Source organism: Zootoca vivipara, chromosome Z2 (assembly GCF_965207765.1).
Source record: "Zootoca vivipara chromosome Z2, rZooViv2.hap1.1, whole genome shotgun sequence".
In the NCBI taxonomy this organism is placed as follows: domain Eukaryota; kingdom Metazoa; phylum Chordata; class Lepidosauria; order Squamata; family Lacertidae; genus Zootoca; species Zootoca vivipara.
The window spans coordinates 42,599,059-42,626,372 of NC_142585.1; the positions used below are offsets into that span (position 1 = coordinate 42,599,059).

General features: G+C 43.7%; 2 long non-coding RNA genes across 2 annotated transcripts; one reads left to right on the forward strand and one right to left on the reverse strand.

Annotated features, from left to right (window-relative positions):
- Nucleotides 1-18,974: 18,974 nt before the first annotated feature.
- On the reverse strand, nt 18,975-19,498 carry LOC148686653 (uncharacterized). The gene is made up of 2 exons (XR_015948796.1): nt 19,346-19,498; nt 18,975-19,258 (listed from the first exon to the last, which is right to left on the reverse strand). It is a non-coding gene; the product is annotated as an uncharacterized LOC148686653 (long non-coding RNA).
- A 599-nt stretch (nt 19,499-20,097) lies between these two features.
- On the forward strand, nt 20,098-20,659 carry LOC148686654 (uncharacterized). Its single transcript, XR_015948797.1, has 2 exons — nt 20,098-20,288; nt 20,376-20,659. It is a non-coding gene; the product is annotated as an uncharacterized LOC148686654 (long non-coding RNA).
- Nucleotides 20,660-27,314: the final 6,655 nt, after the last annotated feature.

The window sequence follows — 27,314 nt, forward strand, 5'->3', positions numbered from 1 at the left end:
CTCTCCATTACATTCTAGGTAATCTTTTGTCGGCTGCATATTCTATTATTCCACCCATTTTCATCTCAAATATTCCTTTATATAATGTTTGCTGCTCATATGTTCATTTCTACTTGTAGGTTAAGTTGACTATTACTGTATGCCATTTTCAGCAGTTTGCTGGGTGTCAAGTACCACCAGTACATATTTTGTAAATTTTCCTTAATAAGGTAGCAGGCAGAGAAATTCAGTCCCCCCCCCACAGTTTATCCCACACTGACATTTCTATATTATAACCTATATCTATAACCCATTTAAGCATTAGTTACAGGTAGGTAGCCGTGTTGGTCTGAGTCGAAGCAAAATAAAAAATTTCTTCAGTAGCACCTTAAAGACCAACTAAGTTTATATTTTGGTATGAGCTGTATATCTGACGAAGTGTGCATGCACACGAAAGCTCATACCAAAATATAAACTTAGTTGGTCTTTAAGGTGCTACTGAAGGAATTTTTTTATTCTATTTAAGCATTGTCACCTTCACCATTTCCTCTTTAGTCTCCCACTCCTATAACAGTCGATAAATATTAGAAATTAGTTCATCATCCTTTTTTCAAATTCTGAACATGTTCCCCCAAATCCCTTTTATTTATCTCTTTTAAATAACTCATTCACCTGGAAGTACGGAAAGCAATCTATAATCTGATACCTCTTCTCTTTTTTTCAGATAAAACCTTCCCTCTTTAAACTCTATAAAATCATTGTAAGTAGCCCATTGGTTTTCCATATTCAACCTTGGGGTTTTTTTCTCTCAAGTTCTTTATGTCTCTGCCAGACAGCGCATATGCTTCTTCTCAAAGCATGATTTTGAAATCCTTTGTGTACCCTTGCTTTGTCATAATGCAAATAGGCATGCCATCCAAAGCGTAGGTCAAACCATTCTGTATCTAAAATATTGGTATCTCTTAGCTCCATCCATTCTTTCATCCAGCAAATGCATGCTGCCTCATAGTAAAGTCTAAGATCAGGTTGGGCAAATCCCCCTCTCTCTCTTGCATCTGTCAGGTTTTTGCATTTAATACAGGATTTCCCCCCATGAAATGAAATTTATTACATCTTTTCCCCACTGTTTAAAACAGTTTGGGCTATTTATTGTCGGGTGGGATGTGCAAGGGTGAACATCACCTACCATCCCCCCCATCCCTCACACACAGCAGCCCCTCAAGTCAGGCTTGACCCGGCAAGGAGCAGCCACGGCTGGACGTCTTGGACCCTGCAGTCTCTCTCCACTGCAGTGGAGCTTCATGCAGTGCAGCCCAGTTGAGGAGAGGCATGGCAGCTCTCTGCTGCCAACTCTCCACTCCGAGGAAGGTGCCTTAACCAGAGCCAGGTGCTTATGGGAGCCTGTTGGGGTTCGGGGCCTCTAGTCGTGCTCCTCCAGAAAATGTGCCTGGTGGATGGCGGGGTGAGTGGGTCTGGTCAGGTTGGGAGGGCATAATGTGTGTGACATCATGCACTAACCTTTCCTCATAGGAGAGTTACTCCAACACCTTGATCATTTGGTGGCCCATTTCTGAATCTTTTCCAACTCCACAATACCATTTACAGAGTCGAGATGAACAGAACTGCACACTGTATTCAAAGAGTAGCCTCAGCACAGATTTGCATAAATCAGTCATGGACACTCCTTGGCTAAATCAGAATCTATGACTAATAGCTACATACTAGATTAATTTAATATTCCAAGACCTTTTTGGGGTCTTGGTTTCCCTCAGCAAGCCTCTCCTGATTACTTCTTTTGGAGGGAAGTTCACTGTCATGGTGCCGCTGACTTGTAGCTTGTGCCGAATAAAATGTGGGTTGTGGGACCCATATCCTGTTCCATGGAAAACATTAGAAGACATGGAATTATGGTTTATAAGTGAATGCCAACTAGGAAAAAGGGGTTCTGATGCTCTTGGTAACTAACAAATGTCTTGTGCTGTGGCCACTGGCTTAGAATTGCATTCTTTGCTCCTCCTTTCCCAATATAAAATATATAAAAGTATGTAATCCTTTCAGTGAACATAAAAAGGGTCCTGCTGGATCTGTCCAAATGGTCATCTAGAGCAGCATCCTGTTCTCATAGTGGCCAACCTGATTCTCCAATGCAAAGCTTTTTTTCTAAAAGAAAAAGAAAAAGATTAGTTTAATTTGTTGAGTATAATGGCTACTAGGCAGGATGTATATATTTTACCTCCACTGTGGGAGGTAACATGTCTCTAAATGCCAGTTGCTGGGTATCGTAAGTAGGGAGGGAGCTGTAGCACTCAAGTCCTGCTTGCAGGCTCCCTGGGAGCATCTGGTTGGCCACTTTGAGAACAGGATGCTGGTCTAGATGGACACTTCAAGAACATGAATAAAAAGAAACTAAGAATGCTACCTTCCATGGAGACAATATTGGAGAAAAGGAATTGCAGTCTGGAGAAGGCAAGCTGAGAGGAAGTTGTAGGAAGTACTCAAACCGTACAGTTCCTGCCTTTGTAACTTATCCCCACAATATCAAAATAAGCTCCAATAGACAAGAGGGGAAGACTCAAGAGCAGCAGGTGCAGATCTTAGAGCACTCCAAGCAGGCTTTGGAAGGTACAGCACATCAAATGATTCCTGCCCCTCCCCAGAGGAGGAGGAAAGTAGTGGTGATAGGTGACTCCCTACTGAGGAGAAGAGAGGCAGCAGAGTGCAGAGGAAACAGGATGCCCCAGGAGGTGTGCTGTCTTCCAGGTGCAAAGATTGACAATGTGGCGGAGAAGTTGGCAAGTGTTATCAAGCCCACTGAGCACTACCCCTTCCTTCAGATTCATGTGGGTACAAATGATACTGCCACACAGAGCATTTAACATATAGCAAGGGACTATGAGACTCTGGGCACAGAACTGAAGTGCCTTGGGGGATAGGTGGTCTTTTCATCACTCCTTCCTGTGGAAGGTCATGGCCCAGGAAGAGAGAGGGGCTGTGTTGTGAGGCACCCACTGCGTGTCCAGAACCTCACTCGCCAATGCTATAAAGGCTTCCAGGAGGACAAGGAACACAACTTTGAGGCAGTGTGGCATGACAAAAGCCACCTGAACAAATATTACCTTCTCAACAAACTAACCAAGGTGTTTATCCCCTGAGTACTGCTAGGATTATAAAATTGGCATCCCTAGCGAGATAAGAAATGTCACTATCCTGGATGCCAAAAGAGTATGAAGCAGTTAGAAAATAACTTATGACTCCGCAGCCCTCCTAAAATCACACCTGCAGGGGTCAATGAACTGTTTTGGTCACATTTGAGTATTTCAACTCTTGTCCTCTGCGGGAAGGCATATTCCACATTTGGAATACTGTACAGTGCACAGTCCTGACCTCTCTATGTCAAAACAGCTCTTTGAAACCTGGAAAAGGTGGAGGAAAGAAATCTTACACCTGTTAAGCTCACCTGTTTCTATAATTTGGTGAGATAGGGGCAGGGCCGTCTTAACCATATCTGGCACTCTGGTGCCAAGATCCCTCCGGCGCCCCCCCCCCGTGAGTGAGGCGGGCAGGAGGGGCGCGCGGGGAGCTGAGAGGTGCGGAGGAGGCAGCCCCAGGCTCGCGCTCCCTGCGCGCCTCCGGAGAGCTGCCTGAAGCCGCTCAACAGCAGAGCCGCATGGAGGCAGACACCAGCGTTCAGTGCCCCTTCTACGCCCCTGATGGCCAGGTGCCCTGGCGCCTTGCGCCACCCAGCCCGGGCCTAGGGACGGCCCTGGATAGGGGTTACAACAGCAACAAAGATCATAATTCATCTAAAGAACAATTGCTATTTTAGGCTCTTACATGAGAGTAGAATCTAACCAAACTGCTTTTGGTTCTGGATCAATGTGGGTCATTTATGGATATTTACTTATTTCTCTGCTGCTTTTCCTCTTAAACTGATGTTTTGTGTTGTTGCTCCCTGGAAACTCTTGGTTCATAAGCTGCTTTGGACAAGTGCAATGTACATTGTTCTACAAAATGCAATGTAGGTGGACAGTAGTTCCAAAAATACATATGTGATTTTGAAGGAGCTTCAAACTTTATCAGCACATCTAGTGAAAGATATATTCAAGACCAAGTCCCACTGAAGGCCATTGAATGGGCCTTAGTCATGGCTTATCTAAGCCCCATGGGGGTATTGGGACCTTGACTAACTGGGGTGGCTTTTTAAGGGAATCTGCCTTTCTCCCTTTTCTCTTGCTATCACAGCATCCACTTGCATGTATGTTACTGACTCTAAATTGGCCAAAGATTTCATCCATTCCCCAGCTATAAATCGTTAACTTCCCATCTGGCTTCTCTGTCTGCTTCATGGGACAATGAAGCAGAACAGGTGAACATCTAGATGGCACAATTTCCTACCTGCCATGTTGATAGGAATGCTGACACAAAAACCACAATTATCTAATCTGAGAGCACGCTCTCACTGCTCACTGAACGACGTCCGGTAAGAAGTGGGCAATGGAATAGCGATGATGCAGAGTTGTTTCTTGCTGTCTCTACGGTAACCCTGCAGAATGTGAGGAAGGGGCTAGAAGAATATTAGAATCAGAATCAGATGATGTCATCATGGAAGGTGGAAGAGCAGCCCAGGGGTGATCAGTTCACCCTTCCTGGTTGACCATTCATCTTCACAAATGCTCCCTACACATTTTTAAACATAGTCATCTGGATTTTTCCTTGGAGTTTGTTACTATCTTCCACGGAGATGAAGTTGGAGAAAGAGAATTGCACTCTGGAGATGGCCAGCTGAGAGGAAGTTGTAGGAAGTACTCAAACTGTATGGTTCCTGCCTTTGTAACTTATCCCCACAATATCAAAATAAGCTGTAATAGACAAGAGGGGATGAGTGGTGGTGACAGGTGACACTCCACTCAGGGGAACAAAGGCAGCAGTGTGCAGAATAAACAAGATTTCCTGGTAGGTGTGCTGTCTTCCAGGTGCAAAGATTCACAATGTGACAGAGAAGTTGCCAAGTCTTATAAAGTCCGCTGACTACTATCCCTTCCTTCTGATTCATGTGGATACAAATAAAGCTGCCATACACAGCCTGAGACTTTGGACAGGAAGCTGAAGAGCCTTGGGGCGCAGGTTGTGTTTTTATCACTGCTTCCTGTTTAAGGTCGTGGCCCAGGAAGAGAGAGGAAAATAATTGAGGTAAACCACTGGCTGTAAAGGTGGTGTCATCAGGAAGGGTTTAGCTTCTTGGATACTTCCTCCGCTTCTTTGAGGTATGGACTTCTGGCAAGGGTTGGGCTGTATCTCACAATGTGTTTTCTAAGAGTCTTGTCAACCTAAAGAACTTTCAACAAGATCATGAAGGGAGGGAGACTGCAGATGACAGAAGAAGTGAGGTGGTGCTCCAGAACCTGCTTATGGCCAAGAAACTAGAAGCAGCTAAAGATTGGCAAACTCATGGTTTCAGTTATCTCTACACAAATGCACAGAGTATGGGAAATAAGCAAGACAAATTGGAGCTTTTAATACAGAATGGCAAATATGACCTGATAGGCATTACTGAAACCTGGTTGGATGAGACCGATGACTGGAATGTAGGAATAGATGGGTAGAACCTGTTCAAAAGGAATAGACCAAACAGGGAGGGGTGAGGAGTAGCATTATATGTAAAGGAAGTACACTTGTGAAGCAATCCATGAACTGGACCATAGAAAGCAGATTGAGAGTAAATTGGTAAAAATTGTAGGAGAGAGAAACAACAGTGACCTTACTATGGGTTACAGGTAGGTAGCCGTGTTGGTCTGAGTCGAAGCAAAATAAAAAAATTCCTTCAGTAGCACCTTAAAGACCAACTAAGTTTATATTTTGGTATGAGCTTTCGTGTGCATGCACACTTCTTCAGATAGGTTTGCTATCAACCAGAAAGCCAGACTGAAGACTTGAATTATGCTTTCCTAGAACAGATTACCAAACTTTCAAAAAGTAGAGATCTAGTAGGGCAACTTCAACTTCTCTGATATCTGTTGGAACTCAAATTCTGCCAAGAATGCAAGGTCCAAAAATTACTCACAATTTCATTACCCAGAAAGTGGAAGAAGCAACAAGGGAACCAGTGCTTCCCCCCCCTTAAAAATGTTTAGGGGTACTCTCATTTTCCTACTCATATTGAAATACTGCCCCTCAATGAGGCCAAACTTAGATTCACAAAATATTTAGGGGTATATGTACCCCTGCATTCCCCCCCTCAGAAAAAAGCATGGGGATTAACTGTGTTGAACCTGATCCTCTCCAACGGAGAGGGGGGATTGATATAAGTGCAAGTACTCAGAAATTTGGGAGGAATTGATCATGTCCTTCTGCAAGGGAAAACTGAGTGTAATCGGACATATATTCTGGACTTTAAGTAGGGTTAAGGAGCCACTAGGTGTGAAGATCCCATGGTCAGAAAAACTCAAAGAGGAGTCCAAGATGGATGGGAATTTCTTAAAGGAGAAATATTGAAGACCCAAATGCAGACCATTCCAACAAGAAAGAAAAATGGGAGACATATAAGGAAACCAGTGTGACTGCATAAGGAACTTACAGATTAGCTGTGTATGTATGAGAAATGGAAGAAAGAGGAAATTACAAAGGAGGAGTATACAGGGGTAGCCAACATTTGCAGGGTGAAGGTCAGGCTGGCTAAAGCTCAGAATAAGCTCAGGCTTGCAAGAGGTTAAGCTATAGAAAAGGTTTCTTTGGCTATGTATGATGTAAGAGGAAGAACAAGCAAGTGGTAGGTCCTCTGCATGGAGTAGGCAGAACCACTATACACTTTGCCTCTGTCTTCACCCAAAAAGAAAGTGATGCCCAGCCTGGTGATGACAGAATAAATGATGTAAGGAGGGAGCTGCAGCCCTAGATAGAAAATGAGGTAGTAAGGGAACACCTAGCTAATTTATTTTTTATATAAATTTTATTTATAATTTTCATTGTTAAGAGTTTTTCACATTAACATACACCAAATACAGTACATTAAGCATTGTCAAGTCTGCAGGCATGAACGAGAGTTTTCCGATAAGAGTTAATGAGCCTCCAACAGGTTTATAGTCCATCTATATATATATATATATATATATATATATATAAATGTAGGCATTGTGTGTGCGGAGGTCACAGCCTTTCTCCGTAACTGCTGAACCATAATGTAACAAATTTGGCCACAACGTTCCATGCCCGTCAGGGAGGGATCAGGCATTAAAAAATTTCCCCCAAGAAACCACACCTTTCACACCTAAAATAATGATTAAACACAAAAAAGTGGTGCCCAAATTAGACGCCACCAGCAGAAGCTCTGAAAACTCCAGCAGCATCCAATAGAAAGGCAGATCGCACCCTGCCGCCTCCAAAGCTGCACAGCCAGATGACATCACAAAATTCCACAGCAACTAACTGAAAACAGTCCTTTTGCAGCAACAAGGCCCAGCTTTTTCAATAGGCCACAGCATTGCCAAGCAGGGAAAACTGAGTAGGCCGCACCATTCAGTAGGCCACAGGCAAAAACAAACAGAATATGGGGCTTTCACAATGGGGGGGGTCACAGGGATGAGGCACAACAAAGGGAGGGGGGAACACACAGCCATGGGGGGGGGGAGAACCTTGAGTCAGCCAAAGCAGTGGGGGGTGGGTTGGGACAGGGAAAAATGAGTAGGCCGCAACATTGCCCAGTAGGCCACAGGCAAAAACAAACAGAATATGGGCCTTTCACAGGGTGGGGGAATCACAGAGATGAGACACAACAACGGGGGAGGGGGCTCACAGGGATGAGGCACAACAAAGGGCGGGGGGAACCCCATAGCCAAGGGGGAGAGGTAGGACCCTGAGACAGCCAAAGCAGTGGGGGGTAGGGACATTTTCAGGAACATGCATGGGTGGGGGAGTCTTATTTTTGAAACTTAAAGTAGGAGAGTCAGGGTTGGGACAGGGCAGGTGAGGGGACTCTAAAGGGAAACTCTGAAGGTCCATTTAACAGGAAAAGGTCCATTTAACACAAAAAACCATAGCAAAGTGTGGCCTGGCCAGCTAGTTTATTCATAATAACACTGAGAGAGCAGCATCGACCCAACTTCTCTCAAGGCATCAGATGCCTGAATCTCCTCCCCTTCCACAGCAGGAAGTGAAGCATGCCAGTTCCCCGTCCTCCCGCCCCTGTGTTTCCGTTGCTCCTTAACCCTTTCCTGCCTTCTAGTTCGAAGGGAGGGAGGCAGCTCTCAATGGAAGAGACTTCCAAAGGGTCCCTTCCTCCTGGTTGCCTAGCAACATTATCAGGATTGCCTATTTCCTCCTCCTCCAGCTGTGAGGCTTCTGAATCTATTATTCTCACTGTTATTGAGAACACTGAAGGGGGGGGCAATTATCCTCTTTCTCCTCTGTTAAAGGCTGCTCTGTCTGGGACGGTCTTCTTTCCTGGTCAGAGTCAGACCAGTCTCTGGCATCCAGCGCTGGTCAGCCCCCAACAAGCATCGACTTCCCTTACAACCTTCCATGGCCGAAGTAAGCCCTGAACTTACTGATCTGAACTGATCATCGATCAGATGACATTCAAAATGACATTTGAATGACAATGCGCATTAACTTTGGCGGGGCCCGGCCCCTTAAATATTTTAGGGGGGGTTGAAGACCCCAGAGACCCTAGGAGTTGGCTCCTATGAACAGAAATATAGTGTCCAGATCAAGGAAAGTAGTAGTATTCTATTCTGCCTTGGTCAGACTACACCTGGGATACTGTATCCGATTCTGGACACCACAGTTTAAGCAGATTGTTGACAAGCTGAAATTGTGCAGAGGAGGGCAACCAAGATGAGTAAAGGTCTGGAAATCAAGCATTGTGAGGAACGCTTGAAGGAGCTGGGTATGCTTAGCCTGGAAAAGAGTGGTGCTTGCTTCTAAATAGACATCATGGGATTATGCTGATAGATATCATGAGAGCTGGAGAAAGAGACAAAGGAAACTGATCACAGGTTGGGATGCTTTTTCTGTAACGATTTTGGCACAACAGTAAAATTGTCCAATCAGTTAACCTCTAATTGAAAACACATGGGAGAGGGAAGATGCGCAGAATTAGCCATCTGGAAAATGGAACAATGTTCAATCATGTGAGGAAGAGCCCCTGCCGCTACATTGCCTCCGAAAGTACAAGAACTGTGGAAAGTAGCGCACACAAAAACATGCCAAGATTACTGTCTGCAGTTGAATGCAAATCTTTAGATTGCCAACATGATTCAGCTCAAATATACGGAAACTTTGCTTTACTGCTGTCCTCTGGAAAGAAAGAAAGATTGATGACAGCTTTGCAGTACTCATGGGAGTTTTTGTATATGACAGCCTGCTGAAAGCACTGATCCATATCCATTTAAAATTGATAAATAAATAAATTGAGGCACAGACAAATACTCTACTGCTTTTCAGGCCTCATCAGATGGAATAATGAAGAAAGGGTCTGAAGTCCTATATTGATAGCCAATGCCTTCTGATACCAAGAAAAAGGGTTCCCTGAGAATTTGCATCTCAAGAAGGGGTAACCTTCCTCTGTTTGAATGGAAACAAGGACTTAAACAAGTGCCTTTCAAAAAGCAAAATTGGAACACTACTCTAATGCAAGCAAATGTCTGTTTTCCTCTCCTTTCTCAGTAAGAGGAAATCAGGGAACTGGCTGCTGAAATAGTTTCCCAGAGAAAAGGGGGAAAGCTGAGGCATTTGTCTTCTTGAGTACGTTTCCAGGAGGAGTGAGAATCAGTGCCTGATTTACAGCTGTCCCAGAACAATCTGTGCCAATATCCTCAGGCAGCCAGCACAGTATGGCAAAAATGCTGCAGTTTCCCAGAGCCAGCTACCAATCTGTCTATTCTTTAAAAAATAAAATAAAAATAAAATGTACACTGGAGGTTGCCTGTATAAACTGTTTCTAATTCCCAACCATTTAGGTTTCTTTTTCTTTCTGTTTTGGGGAGTCCCATGAGCCAGTATACCAAATGGTCAGGGATGATGGGAGTTGCTGTCCAATCCAAAACATCAGGAAAAGGCTGTTTGGAAGGGTATCATTAATGACATGGAGCATGAGCAACTCAAGTAACAACAGTGATGCCAAGCAAAACATGGGACCACCTTCATTTCCTGTTTGAAAGCCATCTCCAACATTCCGGTGATAAAGCTGCAGTGACATTGTGAAGGAATGGAACTTCCAGCCATTATTGTGTTTAGTTTTTGGATTTGGGACCTGAGCTTGAAATGCTTGCTTTTGTTTTAAAGGTTCTCCTGGTTGTTTTGCTCAGGAAGCTCTGTGCAGGTGGATCAAAAGTTTAAAAGGGCATGTATTGCTCAATATGTTTTGCACAGGGGAATTAAAAGTACAGTGGCTCAGTCAGTAGAGCACTTTAATCCCAAGGTTGTGGTTTGAGTCCCACATTGGGCAAAAGATACCTGCATTGCAAGGAGTTGGACTAGATGAGCCTCGCGGTTCCTTCCAACTACAATTGTATGATTCTATGATATCCGAGGAACCTGCTAATGAAGAATGGACCCTACTCTCCTTCTAACCTGCTAAAAAATTAAGAAGGGGCATGGAAGTATTGTTAGCTGTGGATTCAGAGAGTGCTGGAGCCAAGAACAACAGGAGAGAAAGGGGACTGAAAACACTTGAAATGCAGCACTAGAAAATGGTGAGAGCGGCACTAGCTGAAGCCCAGAAACTGACAGAGGCGTCTTTCCCATTGGGCCTAGTGGTGCGTTGCGCCAGGGCGCTAGCCTCTCGGGGGTGCTGGCGGGGTGCAACCAGCCAATGCTGGCAGCCACGTCTTCCAGCTGCGCCTGGGCGGCTGGCCCGTGGTAGTGCTGAGCGGTGAGCGTGCCATCCGCGAGGCGCTCATCTGCCAGGGGACCGCCTTCACGGGCCACCCGCCTTTCCCCTCCTTCCAGCTGGTGTCCGGCAGCCGCAGCTTGGGCTTCGGTGGCTACTTGGAGCTGCAGAAGCTGCAGAGGTGCCTGGCGCACTTGACGGTGCACACTTTCTCGGTGCGCCGCCTGCTGGAGGTGGTTAGGCGCATGGTGGGCGCGGGGAGCCTGGTGGGCATGCTGCCCTGGCTGCAGCGCTTCCCCAACTTGGTGCGCTCTACCTTCCGCGCCTTCCATTTCATGCGCCAAAAGTTTGTGCAGCACCAGAGCAGCCTCTTCCCGGGCGCTGCCCTCCGCAACCTCATGGACGCCTTCCTCTGCCTCCAGCAGGCGCAGCCCGTGCTGCCCTTGGAGCACGTGCCCACCACCATTATGGACATCTTCGGTGCCAGCTAGGACACGCTCTCCACCGCCCTGCAGTGGATCTTGATCTTCCTCATCAGGTGAGCTGCTGGGGTGGGGTGCACGGAGGAGACCGAGACAAAAGCGCCCCTTGCCCCTTGGAGAAGCTCAGGTAGCGGAACTGGGGAAGATCCGGACCCATAGAGAAGCAGAACTGGGGAAGATCCGGACCCATAGAGAAGCAGCTCTCCACCTAGAGGCAGCGAGGAAGCACTGTTTTCAACCCGAGGGCCACATTCCCGAGGGCTGCATGGGTGGGTAGGGAGGGATGAGGCTAAAATGGGGGCAAAGCAAGAAATGGGAATTCTAACTTCATACATTGGTAGGCCAGTTTCTACATACACTTGCACATCCCCCCCCCCCAATCCAGGTGAGCAAAAGGCTTTATGGATTGGAGTGCCAGAACCCATTCCAGCCACGCACAAACTCTCAAGGAGGGTGCAAAGCTGAAGGACAAAGAAGCCTGGAGGCCTATATTTGCCTCTTGAGCTGAGGTTCTCCAACCATGCAGAGAAAGCTGAATGTATCTTCCCAGTTCATCTTCACTGACCAAAAGAGGAAGCTCTGAGTCACGTGCATGGGCATATATAGGTCCCTTGATTGGTTTGGCTATCATGCCATTCACCTGATTAACCCAGCATCAAAGGACCTACCAATCGGGTGTTGTGGCTATCCAATCATACCCACCCACAACACAGGGTTCAGTTGCCAGGTCGCACCGCAACACGTGGCCTCTTTGAGGGAGGATATGATTTCCATCGTTGAATAACAATTTGATGAGCAGCAATTAAAAGAAATAACAGTAAGTTGTTGGATGTAATGTCTGTTTCACAAAACAAGGAAAGTAAAAATACAGAGATGTAACATGGTTCTCTCAGTATTTTAAAGTAACTATTGATGAACTAAGGCCCAGAATTTCTGCACCGGTGCAATCCCACCAAAGGTGGAAAAAAGTATGTTCCCATAATATTGCACCCTCTCCAGAAGTAACAACTGACAGAAAATATAATATGAGTCAATTGGGTCAAGAGCAACATTTTGAGGGACTTCACAGATAGTTGCCGAAAAGGGTTTAAGCTCATCTTTTGTCCCCCATTCCTGTTCTGCAGGGTTTAATATCCCAGACAATTTAGATTATGGAGGGTGCAATCCTATATTCCAAGTCAGTCCCTTTGAATTCTATTTTGGCTTATATCTGAGTAAACACGCATAGGATTTCACTGCACATGGAGTGAACATTGCTGATGAAATTGTCAGAGGAAACATCACCACCATTACCATCTAGACTGATCCTCTACTAATGAAATCAACAGGGAGAGAAATGTTATATTCTGAAGGGAAAGTTTGCTTCACCCAGTGCTCCACGATAAAGATCACAGAGGCAAAGTGTGGGGATTCTGCCCAACCTGCAGAGCCATTAGTTATATATATATATATATATATATATATATATATATATATATATATATATATATATATATGGTTGGAAGCGGGAGTCACGTTGCAAGGAGGACTAAAAAGAAAAAAAGTGGCCAAGTGAGAGGTGGATGCTTGGCAGGTTTGGAGGACAAGTGTTTTCAACAGGCCACGCAGGTCAGAGCTATGCCAGGATTCCCAAGAAAAGAGGGAGTAGCTGCAGAGACTGGAATTTGGCCTTTGACAGAAAATGGGAGTTCCAGATAGCTTGGGTTCTCAGCCATCTTTGTAGCATGTTGAATTGTGTTTGGCTTTTTGATTGGAAGACCGGCTTAAATTATATATATCTAATATTTAATATGCATTCTCTTTGCACTCAGAACAGTTGAAATATTTATAAATCATTCCATAACGCCTCAGCAACCAAGCCAATGGCTACAAAGTACTAATGAATAGCCAACTGAAGCTTAAACCTGCAGAGGTTCTAAAGATCCCAGGATCTGTTAATCTCACCTCCCCCTAAGAACAACAACAGCATCAGCAAGAGGACTCCCATTTATCTGATTGGGGTAGGATGTAATCTCTCAAACTACGCCCCTCTTCCCCAATTAAAATTTATATGTTTCATCCTTTATTTGCTACCCTTGTCACCTTTCTGTGACCAGGATGGTGCACTGGGTTTGGCACTGCAATAGATGGTGGCTTTGCTTATCTCATTATTCCAGAATGTTGCATGCTACATTATTTTCTGTCAAACCTAGGTTTGAAAACTTGTGGTCTGGCCACCTTTATACAGGAAGTGGCAGCAAAACAGCCTGTGGATTTTCCTTTGTGGTGTTTGTGGCCCAATTTCTCCAGCTACTCACACAATAAACAACTCCTAAATGTTCCACTCTTTTGGGTGAAGTCATCTTCCGCCTGGTCCATGGAGCAAGTTTGGCTAAATTGTTGTTGTCCGTGACCATGGGAGGTCATTTGATATTGATGTGTTGCATTTATATCCAACCTTTCCTCCACAGGTAGGATTGTGAGGTAGGATTCGGTGATGGAGCTTCATGCTCCTGCACCGGGGGGCAGAGAGCAGGCAGGGGTGGGGCTGGCGCATGTCCTGGAGGGTATGGTGTGGTGTAGTGTGGCGTGGCACGTCGCCCACAGGGGCATGGCATCCAGCGTCAGTGGTGGGCAGCCGCAATGGCACCCTGCCAGGATTGCACTGCCGGGGGCAGTGCACTCCCCCCACACTCCTCTTCCTCTGCTAATGGTAGGATTGGCTGGGATACCATGGCTGTCCCAGGTCACCTAGTGAGCTTTATTACATCCTAGCCCAGTACTCTAACCTACTTATGATAATTTCAAGCATAGATTTCTGTAATGTGTTATATGTGGGGCTGCCGCTGAATACAGTCGTACCTTGGTTGTCGAACGCCCAGGAACACGGACGTTTTGGCTCTCGGACACCGCAAACCCGGAAGTGATTGTTCTGGTTTGCAAATGTTCTTTTTGAAACCCGAATGTCCAATGGAGCTTCTGCGGCTTCTGATTGGCTGCAGAAGTGATTTGGTTTTTGAACGTTTTGGAAAGTGAACTGTATGATTGAGAAACTTCAGCTGGTGCAGAATTCAATGAGTAGGTGACTGACTGGCACAAGATATTGCACCAATGCTGATCCGACTGCAATGGTTGCCAAGCAGTTTCTGGGTCCAATTCAAAGTGCTGGTTTTGCCCTATTATGGCTCAGGACCACAATACCTCAGGGACCTTTTTCCATATGAATCTTCCCGAGGCCTTCAGATGATGTGTGCCTCTGCTATGAATGGTCCAGAGGGTAGCAACATGAGAATGGGCCTTTTCTGTTGTGGCTCCCCATTTGTGGAATGTTCTCCTGAGAGAGGTGCAACTTGTACCTTCATTACATATCTTTAGGCACCAGGCAAAAACATTCCTCTTCTCCTAGGCCTTTGGGTAATTAAACAATCCTTACTTTTAAATTGTGCGGGTATTGTTTCTGTTTGTTACTATATTAAGGATTTGTGTGTTTTTATATTGTAAACTGCCCTGTGATCCTCAGATGAATGGCAATATAGAAATTTAATTAAAAATATTAAACACAATCATTGTTGTTGTTGTTGTTGTTTAGTCATTTGGTCGTGTCTGACTCTTCATGACCTCATGGACCATAGCACGCCAGGCACTCCTGCCTTCCACTGCCTTCCGCAGTTTAACTCATGTTGGTAGCTTCGAGAACACTGTCCAACCATCTCGTCCTTTGTCGCCCCCTTCTCCTAGTGCCCTCCACCTATCTCAACATCAGGGTCTTTTCCAGGAAGTCTTCTCTTCTCATGAGGTGGCCAAAGTATTGGTGCCTCAGCTTCAGGATCTGTCCTTCCAGTGAGCACTCAGGGCTGATTTCCTTCAGAATGGATAGGTTTGATCTTCTTGCAGTCCATGAGATTCTCAAGAGTCTCCTCCAGCACCATAATTCAAAAGCATCAATTCTTCAGCGATCAGCCTTCTTTATGGTCCAGCTCTCACTTCCATACATCACTAAGGGGAAAACCATAGCTTTAACTATATGGACCTTTGTCGGCAAGGAGATGTCTCTGCTTTTTAAGATGCTGTCTAGGTTTGTCATTGCTTTTCTCCCAAGAAGCAGGCGTCTTTTAATTTCGTGACTGCTGTCACCATCTCCAGTGATCATGGAACCCAAGACAGTAAAATCTCTCACTGCCTCCATTTCTTCTCCTTCTATTTGCCAGGAGGTGTAGGACCAGTGGCCATGATCTTAGTTTTTTGATGTTGAGCTTCAGATCATATTTTGCGCTCTCCTCTTTCACCTTCATTAAAAGGTTCTTTAATTCCTCCTCACTTTCTGCCATCAAGGTTGTGTCATCTGCATATCTGCACAATCATATTTAACATTTATATATCTTTTCTCTACATGGCTTACAAAAACAATTGAAAATGTACACAGAAGTAAACCAATAAATAAAAAGGTGGGCATATAATTTTTCAAAATATAGATAAAAGCAGTTTTAAAATAATGTATGCACATAACAAGAGCACATGTCTAGGTTCACTTGTCTAATCAAGAAAGGCCAAGACACTGCAATGGAAGTGCTGGATTTCAATCAGCAGGGAGTTCCAGAGTGTAGGTTCTGCCGCACTGTATTGATTAGTTGCAAGTAATATTATATGGTACATGTAAAACTGAGGACTTGATTATGTTCAAAGGTCTCACTCCTTTGATGACTAACAAAAGTTATCATGGGCTGGTGCCATGTGTAGGATCAGAAACCATTATAATCCAAACAAAACCAGATTTTGTTAGCAATCTTGCTTCTTTTTATCAAATGCTTGATCACCACATATCAATATAAACTTTGATTCGGAGGCTGGCATCACTGAGCATCTGCTAATCTGCTTACTTGCCTTTGCTAAAGAACAAAAACTCAGTGCTGCTTCCGTGCCTGCTCTGTCTGCTGACTGGCATGCAGGTCTCCGGTTCAATCTCTGGGGTTCTTGAGGTAGGGCTGGGGGGAAATTATGTCTGAAATCCTGGAGAGTCACTGCCAGTCAGTGTAGACAATACTGAGCTAGGTGGATCAATGGGCTAACCTTATGTTGCTAGTTGAATAATAAAATATTCACTTCTATATAAAATGGGGGGGGGGGTTGGAAAGGCAGCCTATGGAAGTTTATGCAGTTATCAATTTTCCAAGACCCTTACTCATAGTCTCACGCAGGTACACTAATCTATCAGATGGTAGGAGAAGTGGGTTGGGTTGCAGAGTCCCAGTCTACAAAAGAACCATTCAAGTCTGTTCCATATAAAAATATCTTTGAATAAGTAACATCCTGGCTCCTCCCTGGAAACTACTGTGACTGATTTACTGTTAGTGCCGGGCAACCCCCTTTTCCAACATGCAATCTGTTTATTCTGGCAGTGGAAAGAGGCAATTGATTCCACATGAACACCGTTTTGGGTTCTCCTTTGAAGTAACCCTTGAAAGGCCGTTCCTTCACTAACAGGGCAGCATGTTGCATTCAAAGCGACTTCATCCTATCATAGTTGCTCTGCAGGAGTGGGGGACCTCAGACCCAAGTGCCAATGTGGTCCTCCAGTCCTTTCTATCCAGCCCTGACACCACTCACTGACCCTGCTTTGCACTCCTTCAGGTCACTTCTCTCACTTGGATCACCCTAACCCAGAGACAGAAGGAGAGAAATAGCATGCACATGCCTTGTTTTCCAAAACCTGGACAAACCTATGACAGCCACAGAAACCACATCCGCAACTCTGAATATAACTTATCCTACGCTTAATGTGGGGACGTGGGTGGCGCTGTGGTCTAAGGGTTTGCTGATCAGAAGGTTGGCAGTTCAAATCCCCGCAATGGGGCAAGCTCCCATTGTTTGGTCCCAGCTCCTGCCCACCTAGCAGTTCGAAAGCATGTCAAAGTGCAAGTACAGTGGAACCTCGGTTTATGAACACCTCGGTTTATGAATTTTCGGTTTATGAACGCCGCGGACCCATCTGGAACGGATTAATTCACTTTCCATTACTTTTAATGGGAAAGTTCGCTTCAGTTTATGAACGCTTCAGTTTATGAACAGACTTCCGGAACCAATTACACCCATGTTTCAGTTTATGAACGCTTCAGTTTAAGTACTCCGCGGACCCGTCTGGAACGGATTAATCCACTTTCCATTACTTTCAATGGGAAAGTTCGCTTCAGTTTATGAACGGTTACTCCGCGGACCGTCTGGAACGGATTAATCCACTTTCCATTACTTTCAATGGGAAAGTTTGCTTCAGTTTATGAACACTTCAGTTTATGAACAGACTTCCGGAACCAATTGTGTTCATAAACCGAGGTACCACTGTAGATAAATAGGTACCACTCTGGCAGGAAGGTAAACGGCGTTTCTGTGTGCTGCTCTAGTTCGCCAGAAGAGGCTTACTCATGCTGGCCACATGACCCAGAAGCTGTCTGCGGACAAATGCCGGCTCCCTCAGCCTATAGAGCGAGATGAGCGCTGCAACCCCAGAGTGGTCCGTGACTGCACCTAACGGCCAGAGGTACCTTTACCTTACGCTTAATGTGATATATGTATACTGCAAGAATGCAAAGTGAATATTTTTCTTACCTGAAGCTTCCCCCCCCCCATAATAGAACGTGGGCCACTCTGAATGCTGGAAGATTCAGGAAAGGAAAAAGGAACAAGTTCACAGAATGCATTGTTAGACTATGGGATTCCTTCAACCAAAAAACATAGTGAATTCCAATGGAAATGGAAATGGGAGATGAGTTTGTGTCCACTTATTGCATTGAACTGCAGGTGGTTGAACTAGATGACCCTTGCGGTCCCTTTTAGCTCTATAGTTCTATTATTCTGCTTGTCCCATGTCCAGAATGGAAATAAATACAGCAAATACTATCCATATTCATAGTTGCTGCTGCTTTCAGTTCACATATTATTCCTAATTCATTTTAGGTCCCTCCCCAGCCCATTTGCATTGTGTTTCCTTGTGCTCTGTTGCATTTTGCATTGAAATTAATGGAGTAGTGACAATGATTTTTGTAAGTTACATAATTTCACTATAGCAAACAATGAGACAAATAGCATAGTTTTGGGCAGAAGATGAACTTCAGCAGCATGGAAACAGTGCTGCATGTGATGAATACAGGGAAGAATGGAAAACTCTACCTTCTTACATTCCTAATGAGTGACCGATGGACGGTTTTCAAAAAAGGATCAGATTAATTCATTGAGGACAAGGCTTTCAATAGCTACTAAACATGATGGCAATTTTCTGTCTACACTGTCAGAGACAGTAAATACCAATTACTGGGAATTGCAATTGTGGAGATTATCGTTGTGCTCAGGCTTCTCATATGTATCTAGTTGGTCACTGTGGGAACAGGCTGTTGGGTAAGATGGGCCTTTGGTTTTACCCATGCTCAAAGGCTTCCTTTCTTTTCCTTCTGTCTGTATGGCAAAATTGTGTTTCTATGGAAATATGTGTAGTGTATTGTATAAGGAAGGCATGGGAAAAGAGGAGAAGATAGCTTACGAATAGGACCATTCACCAAATCCTACAGTGGGCGTATTTGAAAGGCACTCCAATGCTAACCGCAACACCAGGTCCTCTGCAAGAAGGTCCTCTGCTTGAGATGAGGAATGATGGGCTAATGCTGCCAATTTCTTCAAAAGTCCAAAATAAAACAAGCAGCACGCAAAGGCACCAAATTCAATCAAGTTTCAATCAAGTATTATTAATCCAAAGAGAAAACAATAAGAGAACCATATACAAGTGCTGACACAAGAGCCAAAATCAAACGTTAAACAGATAGCATGTACAAATTAAAGGCAAACCAGTCTTTATAGTCTTTGAGGCTATCTAGCGGTCAGCAAGTGGCAGCAGGTCGAACGAGGTGTCAATGGTAGTAGACAGGCTGCCGGCGTTTTTTTGCCTGTTTCGCCCATATGACGGGCTTCTTCAGTAGTTCTCCTTGTACTTTTATGTTTAGTGCATTCACTGGTGGTATAAACCAGGTCTTATTAGTATTCGAATTAAGACACTAATATACATATAAACAGAACAAATATCAGAAACAGTACTTACAATTTGTATGAAACCACTTATCTTGGCTTAGGCCACAATGCTCAGGTGTTTTTTCAAAAGGTTCTCTCATTTACATATCCACTGGTAATACAAATCAAATTCTAATTATTGTTTGAAATAATACAGTAATACAATTTCTAAAATACATGTACACATAAAGAGATACTTACATTTCTTGTATTCAAAGTATTTTTGGTTTGAGCATGTATTGACTAAGCAAATATCCTGTGTTTGGAGCACACTTATATACAAAAAGTTGGTTCACAGGTGATAATAATTAAAGGTACGTATAGGAGAACTAAAGGTACGTATAGGAGAACACAGATCACGCATCCGCAATAAAGTGATGGAAGCCCCTCTTACACCTCTTACACCTCATTTTTTACAAATGAAACACAGTGACTCCGATTTAATGTTTTTTGGCTTATGGCAGTACACACCCAAGAAATACCACAAGCAGGATATCCTAAAAATATTGAGACAACAAGAAACTAAATTGATTTTTATGTTTAAGACATTACAACCGGACGGTTTAAACTCAGATCTTGACCTTTCTGTATTCATTTAAACGAACACACCAGCAGTATAACATACAGTAATCATAGAGATACTGTAAGTGTTATCAGTACTCACATTCTTCTGCCCCCTCCCAATTGTCATCTTTAATTATTATCACCTGTGAACCAACTTTTTGTATATAAGTGTGCTCCAAACACAGGATATTTGCTTAGTCAATACATGCTCAAACCAAAAATACTTTGAATACAAGAAATGTAAGTATCTCTTTATGTGTACATGTATTTTAGAAATTGTATTACTGTATTATTTCAAACAATAATTAGAATTTGATTTGTATTACCAGTGGATATGTAAATGAGAGAACCTTTTGAAAAAACACCTGAGCATTGTGGCCTAAGCCAAGATAAGTGGTTTCATACAAATTGTAAGTACTGTTTCTGATATTTGTTCTGTTTATATGTATATTAGTGTCTTAATTCGAATACTAATAAGACCTGGTTTATACCACCAGTGAATGCACTAAACATAAAAGTACAAGGAGAACTACTGAAGAAGCCCGTCATATGGGCGAAACAGGCAAAAAAACGCCGGCAGCCTGTCTACTACCATTGACACCTCGTTCGACCTGCTGCCACTTGCTGACCGCTAGATAGCCTCAAAGACTATAAAGACTGGTTTGCCTTTAATTTGTACATGCTATCTGTTTAACGTTTGATTTTGGCTCTTGTGTCAGCACTTGTATATGGTTCTCTTATTGTTTTCTCTTTGGATTAATAATACTTGATTGAAACTTGATTGAATTTGGTGCCTTTGCGTGCTGCTTGTTTTATTTTGGACTTGAGATGAGGAATGGGCTGAGGAGGAAGGGGGAAATAAGAAATCCCTGACCGATGTGTAGCTGGTCAGCTGAATCATCATCAGGGCTAGGGATGGACAATAGCACAGTCTGTATTTAGATAAGGCTCAAAAAAAGTTCTCCACATTTGGATCCAAACATAGGAAGCTGCCTATATAATTAATCAGATAATCGGTCCATGTTACTCATATTGTCAACACTGGCTGGCAGCAATTCTCTGGAGGGGAACATTCCCAGCCGTACCTCAAGAGGCTAGAAATTGAAAGCAGGTGCTCTTCTACTGAATTATGGATCTAGGGGAGTGGTGCGGATCTTCTGGGGTACCACAGCAGTGCCTCTCATTCTCCTTGAGAGTTGACTTAAGAAAGAGTCCTTGTAAGGGAGGGTTAGGAAGTTGTATCTTCATAGCAGATCCATTGAAATTACTGTCTGAACTCAGATATGCCTCTTGCTTGCTTTGATGGATGGAGAATTGGGGATGGGTGCCTTTTCTCTCTGTATTGTTGTTGTCGTTTAGTCATGTCCGACTCTTCGTGACCCCATGGACCAGAGCACGCCAGGCACTCCTGTCTTCCACTGCCTCCCACAGTTTGGTCAGACTCATGTTGGTAGCTTCGAGAACACTGTCCTACCATCTCGTCCTCTGTCGTCCCCTTCTCCTTGTGCCCTCAATCTTTCCCAACATCAGGGTCTTTTTCAGGGAGTCTTCTCTTTTCATGAGGTGGCCGAAGTATTGGAGCCTCAGCTTCAGGATCTGTCCTTCCAGTGAGCACTCGGGGCTGATTTCCTTCAGAATGGATAGGTTTGATCTTCTTGCAGTCCATGGGACTCTCAAGAGTCTCCTCCAGCACCATAATTCAAAAGCACCAATTCTTCGGCGATCAGCCTTCTTTATGGTCCATGGACAAACTCCATGGACAAAGACAACTCTCTCTATGTGCAGACATAACTATGCAATTAAACTTTGTGTCTGTTGTTCTGCCCACCTTTGCCTCTGCCCTCACCACTTGGAAAGCTGAAAAAAGTTCCCCATCCCTGTTAAATGGAGGAAAAACCAGTCTGTATTAAGTGTGATAAATGCCCTATGGGAGGCAGGGTGATCTGTGCATTGTAAGCAACCTGACAGGGTTCCCACATGAAGTCTGCCAGTATAAGCAAATAATCATGGTGCTTTTGCTAGGCTGTCCAGATGCTTTCCTTTCTGCCATCCCCCACTCAGAGCATTTCCATTTCAGACTTTCAGAGCCATCAGGTTTAATTAGGACATCCCAGATTCCTACAATTGATTTCAATGGTTCATGACCTGGAACATCCAGTTGACTCCAACCAAACATTAATTTCCATTAGAATTTCTCTCTCTCTTTAGATACATACAAGCCCGAGGGTAACTTCTAATGACTCGTCCATGGCAGAAGAAGAAAGGGTAAAGAACACTGAAATATTGTATGTCCAGCAATAAATGAATGCAAGATGGCCAATACATTGTTCAGGTGGGTTTACAGGCATTATAAACATGAACCCTGTGACAAAATGTTGCAGTATGGACTGCTCCTTTCTTAGGCTTCCAGTTTTTGTCATATGCAGAACATCTCTTTACCCTTGCCTCTGATACTTGGAAAAGAGATAGCTAAGGTCCAAATTCTTCTGTAAATTGTCTTAACGGATTTTAATATCACATGTAAATATTGCTGCAACCAAGTCTTTAAGGAATCTAAATGTTGAGAAGACAAGAAAAAAAAGAATCTCATTCATCAAAGAAAATTGTTTTCTGTCTGCACATTATGGTGAGTTCTGGTTACTGAATTTGGGCCCTGTTGGGTCCTTCTGGGTGAGATCAAAGTTTTATAGTCCAGCATGATATTTTATACAGCATGTTTCACACTTTTGTGAATCTCAAAAGCAGGAAAAATGGCAATGGTGAAGGATGGGCAACTGCCTCAATTTTTCTCAGTTCTCATTTTCCCAATCTTCAGTTCTACACATTTTCACATCAGCTCGGTTATCTTCTTCTGTCGTCATGAAAATGCACTAGCATTTATTCTAATATACCCAATTTTGCAAAGCAATTTTTCTATAATGTAAGAATGGGTTGCATTTTTGGTATGCATTTTTGTACCCATCAATTGGCTGGCGAAAGGATAGCTGTATTTCAGTTGGCATGCTATTTCAGAAAGTGGATTTGGAAAGGTTTGCCTCTAGATGTGAACTGGACCTAATTTCTCCCCCACCTCTAGTGATAGTCCCATTTATGGGCTGGCTCCAGGATTTTGGATAACAATATCATTGTCTCCCACTTAAAAAAAGAAAGTCAAGTAGGCATTGAATGTACACCATCCTGATATGTATAGAATGAGTAGTAAATCATGCTGGAAATGTAAGGATAAAGATGGTGAATTTTTTCATATGTGGTGGACATGCGAAAAAGTAAAAAGATTTTGGGAAATGATATATAATAAACTGAAAGAGATCTTTAAGTATACCTTTCCCAAAAAACCTGAGGCCTTTCTATTGGGATTAATAGGAGAGGAGATTGCAAAAGGAGATCAAAAATTATTTATGTATGCTACAATTGAGGCTAGGACTTTATTAGCCCCAAAATGGAAAATACAGGAGTTACCGACGATTGAGGATTGGCAGACGAAGATGATTGACTATGCTGAGTTAGAAAAGTTGACCTGTGGGATCCAAAACCAGGGAGAGACAAGGTTCCAAAGGGAATGGAGTAAATTTGTGGACTATATGGAGAAGAACTGTAGAAGTTTAAAGACACTTGCAGGACTGAAATAAATCCTACGAATTGGTTTTAAATATTAGGACCAAAAGAAACTGCTAGATAGGAGCGGGAAAGAAAACCGGATGATGGGAGGGAGGGAAGTCAAAGGTCGGCAGAGCAGAATGAACTAAAAAAGGTGAACAGAAGATAAAATGCAAAAAAATTGTTTTTTGTTGTTGTTGTAGTTGTTATTTGTTGTTTTTGTTATTGTTTGATGTTTATAATTTGGAAACTTAATAAAAATTATCTTTAAAAAAAGAAGAATGTACACCATCCTGATCTTTTAGACCTTGTGTCCAATAGCACTAAGTGTCACAGTGAAATATTTGCACATACAGCAGGAAAGAATTTAAAAAGCTGAATGCACTGAAGCCAAGATGTAAAAAAACAAAAACAAAAAGCTGCTTTGTTACGTCTGGTGTTTATCAGTTTCCCTGGTAATAACTGCTCTGTATTAGACGGGAGAGCATCAGACGGAAAAGATTTATTAAACCAATGAAGGAAAGTGAGAGCGGCTGTTCTTGGCTTAATAGCTGATCACTTCAACATCAATCTTCCTATGTGAACAAGCTTTTGACAGGTGGTCTGCTGTATGGGTCCCCAACTGGTGGCTCAGGACCAGGGCACAGTTGAGACCCAGGGTGGGTCACAATCAGGACCAGTCCAAATATTGGAAGCTGCCATACCAAGTCAGACCATTGGGGTCAATTTCTCCCAGCCCTACCTAGAATGTCTGAAGCTGGAAGGCCAAGCAGATGCTTTGTCACTGAGCTATAGTCCTGCCTCTATGGCTCTCTTAGGCTATTTCACTATCATAGCTCAGTGACAGAGCAGCTGCTTTGCATGCAGAAGGTCCCAGGCAGTCCCAAGCATCTCCAGCTGGGACTGGGATTAGGGATGGAGAATATATTTAATTCCGTTAACATTTGCTGCTGAATTTACTTAATCCACACTTTCCAAAGGTCCACAGGCTGCGGAAGCCCCCTCCTCAACCATCAATACTTGCCATTGTCTTGCTTGATAGCATATCCATTGGACTGTGATCTCCTATGCATACTAGCAGCTGGAAACCTGGGTGTGATCTTCAGGTAGGGATGGAGGAGAAATTCAATTCAGTGTGCATTTAAAGACAAGTCTATCAAATTGGCACTTTCCAAAACAATACACAAATTGAAATGCAGACATTCTTTGAAATTCTCACATCACCGAAATTTGCAATCCAGTTCCACAGCCAAGTAATGTGTATAATAATAATAATAATAATAATAATAATAATAATAATAATAATAAATATTTGTTTATTAGCAGGGATTGAACTTGGAATGAGAAAAATTAAGAGGTTCAACTAAGTCTAATTCTCATTTGAACCTGCCATTCAAGAGTCACAAGAGACTGTTTCTGAGGTTCAAATGAACTCCTGCAACATCCCCAATGTCCTTTGAAAAGGGGGGATACGAATCTCTCATTAAGAAACCCAAATGTCGTTTAAACCAGGGGGGAGCAAACTGTAGAACTTGGCCTAATTTCATAAACGTGGGAAAGATGGAGAAATGGAGGCAGGAGGTGGGGGGGAGAGAGAGAGAGAGAGAGGGAGGGAGAGAGGGAGAGAGAGAGAGAGAGAGAGAGAGAGAGAGAGAGAGAGAGAGAGAGAGAGAGAGAGAGAGAGAGAGAGAGAAGTGTGGCGGGAAAAGAGAGAAAAGGATGACATAATGTGATTGCTAAGGGTTTTCTACCTTTGATTTAGGAGGCCAGGGACGAAACAAGGCCTTTGTCACCTGGGTCAAAGACCCAGTTTGGCGCACACACACCCCCACCAGTGTGCACGTCCATACACATTCATACAAACACAGATACAATCCCATGATACAGCCCCATTAATGATAAACCTTGTAGGTTCTTCTTCAAAATCATGAAAATTTCCAGCCATGCTTCATTATATATTTCCCATTTCAATGTACATTAAACACTTATACACAACATCCTCACCCCACAGTGAATTAGGCTGCAGTTCTCCCTTCCTTCAAAGGTGAACACTTTGTTGTTGTTTAGTTGTTTAGTCGTGCCCGACTCTTTGTGACCCCATGGACCAGAGCACGCCAGGCACTCCTGTCTTCCACTGCCTCCCGCAGTTTGGTCAGACTCATGTTCGTAGCTTCGAGAACACTGTCCAACCAGCTCGTCTTCTGTCGTCCCCTTCTCCTAGTTAACACTTTATTCCTGAATAAAACTGTGGTATATTCAAATGATACCTAGGTTCTGCACGTGACAAGAGCGAGTGGCACACAAACACACAATCAACACTCCTTCAGCCAGCCTGAGCACTGCATGACCCTAGGTTAATGTGTTCTTTGGCCAAGATGGAGTTGGACTGGCACATCACCATGGTATAGGTAACTCTGGAGTCATGAAGCATGTTGCTGGTCAACTGCAGAGTGTCAGAAGTAAACACACAAATTGTGTGTGTGCAGGGACAAACACGCACACAAACAGGTCTTGTACTGGAAGAGAAATGTTTCAGACAATGGCCTCAAATAACTTTGCATAGACCAGCTGCCCACAACATATGCACATTTTTTTTCCTATACGAAGGACCAGGTTTTTGCCAGATGTTTTCTTTCACTGGCTGCAAATTCAGGCTCTCATCTGCGAAGCCAAAGATGACGCGAATCCTGGCTGGGTTCCCATGTCTGTCCCCACCATGCACAAAACAGCTGCGTAATGTGAGAACTGTTCACTCATATATTTTTTGCTCAGAGGCACCCCCTGCACACATTTATGCAGTAACACTTCGTAAGAGTTTTTGCTGCACTTTTACTTGGCCAAGGAAAGAAAGAAATAGACCGATGTGGCTAAAGCGCACTGTCCAGACAGTGACAAGGAAAATAGACAGACGTCAATGTAGCAGGGTTTTTGTTGAACCCCAAGGAGCAGAGTTTCCACAAGGAAAGGAGCAGAGTTTCCATAAGTCCATTTGAGTTCATCCAGGGATTCCCTAAGCAAGACTTTGATGTTTCATGTCTCATTTGTCAGACTCCAGTTTTGAGGCTCATTTGCCTTTCTTTGCCACAGATACAAGGCCTGCTATGATGTGTTTTATCAGCGCTGCCCGGCTCACAGTGGGAAAGCATGAGGAACATAAGGAACTGCCTTATATTGGGACAAATTCTACATTCCTAGGTGCATACTAGGAACCCAAACTGGAAGCTGGTGAATGTCTTCCTCCCCACCCCCACCCCAGCAGTATACCATTTTATTGTTTAAAATAATCTTTTTATCGAAAGTTTTCTGCATATACTGTACTGTACAATAAAAACACACTAATCTAAAAATGGGGGTGGGGGATAGAAAAAGAAAAGAAAAGATGAAGAAAGGAAGAGAATAAAGAAGAAAGAGAAAATGAAAATGAAATTGTAACTCTCTATTTTAATGAAAGGCCACTGTTAAGATTAAGTTTTAACCCAGGCTTCCTCAACCTCAGCCCTCCAGATGTTTTTAGACTACAATTCCCATCATCCCTGACCACTGGTCCTGCTAACTAGGGATAATGGGAGTTGTAGGCCAAAAACATCTGGAGGGCCAAGGTTGAGGAAGCCTGTCTTAACCCTTATTCCACACAAAGAAAAGTGAGCCCTCCCAGCCTCTCACCTTGGGAGATCCTCTCTGTCCTGTCCCTCATGCAGGACACTTCATCCAAATGTCCTGATGCACAACCTGCTCAGCTGGTCTACTTTAGAAGAACATAGGAAGAACGTGCCAGATGACAGCAGTCGCCCATCTAGTGGGTGGACCAAGGGAAGCCGGTGGATTGAGGTCCTCTTCCC